Here is a 3,615-nt window from a genome sequence, read left to right as displayed (position 1 = left end):
TGAAGGGGGGGAATCGGAGGGGGAGACAAACCATGAGAGACTATGGACTCTGAGAAACAAACTGAGGGTTCTAGAGGGGAGGGGGGATGGGTTAGCCTGGTGATGGGTATTAAAGAGGGCACATACTGAATGGAGCACTGAGTGTTATACGCAAACAATGAATCATGGAACACTACATCAAAAACTAATGATGTAATGTATGGTGATTAACATAACATAATAAAGAAAAAAAATTTAAATTTAAAAATAAAAAAATTAAAAAAATACTGAGGGTTGCGGAAAGGGAGGTGGGTAGGGGATGGGGTAACTGGATGATGGGCATTAATGAGGGCATGTGATATGATGAGCACTGGGTGTTATATTCAACTAATGTATCATTGAACATTAAATCAAAAACTAATGATGTACTATATGTTGGCTAATTTAATTTAAATTAAAAAAATTATTAGGCAAAAAAATAAAAATTAAAAAATAAAAGAAATAAAATTGAAGAGTTAAGCAAAGCCCTGTAATCTTAAATTTGGATTGAAAGTATCAGTATAAACTCATAATATATTTTCTCTTTAAGAGAGATTTCCATTTCCAAGCTTGGATACCTTTTTTTTCCAGAAGATAATGACTGGGGTCATGGCCATGTCAGAACTCAGGAAGCAATTTAGAGGTTCTCACCTGCCAGAGATGAGAAAATCTGAGCACAAAGAGAAGAACAACTGCAATGGATTGAAACACATGGAATATGTTAAAATTCATGAGTTCCTTCCTAATGATACCATAAAACAAAAGACCTCATTGGTCACCTCTGGAGGATATAAGGGAACCAACCCACTATTCTGAATGCAGGTAAGTATAGGGAAAGAAACATTTAACCTGTTTTTCCTGATTAAACTATATCATAAGTTAACTAAATAGGTGATGAGGAAACAATTCTCTCTACAGAAATAGTCCAAGTAATAAATGAGGAAGGAATAATAGAATTAGAATGCCACCATTTTGCAAATCCCCAAATGAAATCATGAATCTGGATGATGATTATTAATGGCTATTACATCACAAAAAGAGACAACAAGTCATATGTGCTGGCCGATAGAAGTGCATGACAATACTTACAATGTAGTCTTGCAAAGAAAGAAACAAATCGGAATTAGACCAACAAGTCACTAGATCTAGCTGCCATGTTATGGGAAATATAGGGGACAAAGGAGCAAGGTAAATGATACCAGAGGGATGCAGTCCTATCTAGAAAATAGGAAATGACCTGACCTCTTCAACAAATGAATTATAAAGTAGTAAAAGAAAGGCAGGGGAATCTATAAATTGAGGAGACAGAGAGAAGTATCAGTTGCTTGCAATGCGTGAATCTTATTTAGATCCTAATTCAACTGGAAAAAATAGGAGACAATTGTGGAAATGTGAACACTGGGTATTTGATGATATTAAGAACTTACTAATTTTTTTCAATGCAATAATGATGTTAAGATTGTAATTTTTAAAAAGCTCTATTGTTTAGAAAAGCATATACAAATATTTACAGATGACATTATTTAGGGGATGTGTGTTAAATACTCTGATGGGGGAGGGGTACAGATGAAATGAAAGTGGCTGTGAGTTTATTTTGTGTCTGGGTAATAGGGACATGAGGATTCATTATACTATTCTGTCTAATTTTGTGAATTTTTGAATTTGTTATAAAAACTATTTAATGCAAGAAATTCATAAACCGGCTAATCACTATATGTGTAAAGTAGGTCTTTTGAAAGTAGAGAACTGAGCAGGAAAACCCATTAAACTCACTCAAAATGTATCTTTTCTTTTTGTCACTTTAGGCAGCCACATTTTGCTGGGGCTGGATTAGCTGTTTAACAAATGCTCCACGTGGAGTATGATATGCCAACAAGATTCCCCATCTGGAGAGGCTACCAAACCTTGACACTGCCCCATGGCCTCAGGCCACCTTCCCAGACTAAACCACCTATTCCTAAAAGCTGGCCTAAGGCCTTCTGCCAGCCCACAGGCATGAGGTGGGCACACTGCTGGTCCAATAACATACCTCGGACCCTCTGCTAACTCAATCTCTCTCCCACCATGAAGTTCCCTCTGACCTGTCTTGTCTGTAGAGCTGTCTCCTTCTCTAGGTTTTAATCATTACTTTTTCACCAAAAATTCCCTGCCTGTGTTGCCTATGTTGTCTTTGTTTCTTGAGGCCTGTTTCTATCAAAATCTTATTTGCGTGCACCCGTATACACACACACAGATACACACACACACACACACATACACACACCCCACAGCCTGTAAGTAGTAGTCTCTTACAAGAATAGGCACCAGTGATGGCTTCAGCAACACATGTACTAAAACTGGAATGTTACAGAGAAGATTAGCATGGGCCCTGCACAAGGATGACATGCAAATTCATGAAGCATTCCATATTTAAAATTAAAAACAAGAAGAAGAGGCACCTTATACCTAATTTAATTTAAATTAAAATTAAAAACAAGAAGAAGAGCCACCTTATACCTACCATCTGCTGTGTCAGTAGCCCTAGAATGACCTCAGGGTCATTCAAACACTCACAATGACCCTGAGAGGAGCTGTTATTATCCTATTATACAGATGAGGAAATGGAGGTAGAAGCTTAACCCAAACCACACAGCTTGTAAATGGCAGAGCTGGGATTTAAATCCAGGTCTATCTGCTTGCAAAGCATGTTTATTTAACCATAAATTGCCTGAATTGCCTTCTTTAGCAGCAAAGTGGCTATTCAATCAGTGCTCGCTGAGAGATACATGAATCTAACTGAGAAATTCAGGCATCCTGCTCATGTCTTCCCTTTCACATCTTCTTTATGTCCCAGTGTCAGGCATCCCCTCTGTTCCCTGGAGTGGAGGGGCTGAAGGATGCTTCCCACTGGGCCTGGAAGAATATAAACACATCTGGAAGGAGGCCGCTGCTGAGCAAACCACGCTCCCCCCAGAGTGTGGACAGGATGAGGTGTCTATAAATAATGTTAAGAGTGTGAAGAGATTCTCTCCCCTGGGCTCCCTTTGCAAAAGGTTGATGGTAATTGATGAGGCTACAGGGACATGCCAATCCTTCTGCTCTTAGAACCAGGTGTGGTTATTTACAGAAATGTCACTTTCCCAGCCCTCCTTTCCCATCTCTGCCAGAGGGTTGGAGATCAGCAAATATCAATTTACTGCTGCCCCAGGGCACATGGCAATAAGCCACCTATATGCCCCACTGTCTACAAACCAGGCTCAGGCTCCTGTTCTGGCTAAGAGTTGCTTCCTCTTTGGAAATTTGGAGAGAGAGAAAGATCACAGATTTGCTCCCTTTCCAGGCAGAGGGAGGTCAAGTGAACCATATCACAAACCACCAAGTCAATAAAATCTGGAGTTCCCACATTGCCCAGCTCAGAGTGGGAGAAATAAGTAGACCACTGGACCAGAAGTCAGACGTGTGGATACCGACCCCAACGAGGCCGTCTGTTAGCAATTGATGTCTGAGTTCCAGTTTCACATCTGTAAAATGGAGGCTAGTCCTCTGTCATATGTCAGACACAAAAGGGTTTTGAAAAGAATAAATTAAGTAATGGAGTTAAATGACCTGCAGTGTATG

At 39.7% G+C, this 3,615-nt stretch overlaps 1 non-coding gene across 1 annotated transcript; it reads left to right on the top strand.

Moving 5' to 3' along the window:
• Positions 1–2,324: 2,324 nt before the first annotated feature.
• Positions 2,325–2,431, top strand: LOC116646590. The gene has a single exon (XR_004302139.1). It is a non-coding gene; the product is annotated as a U6 spliceosomal RNA (small nuclear RNA).
• The last annotated feature ends 1,184 nt before the right edge of the window (positions 2,432–3,615 follow it).

Source organism: Phoca vitulina, unplaced genomic scaffold (genome assembly GCF_004348235.1).
Source record: "Phoca vitulina isolate PV1807 unplaced genomic scaffold, GSC_HSeal_1.0 scaffold36, whole genome shotgun sequence".
NCBI lineage: Eukaryota > Metazoa > Chordata > Mammalia > Carnivora > Phocidae > Phoca > Phoca vitulina.
This window is presented reverse-complemented; position numbering and strand designations above follow the sequence as displayed.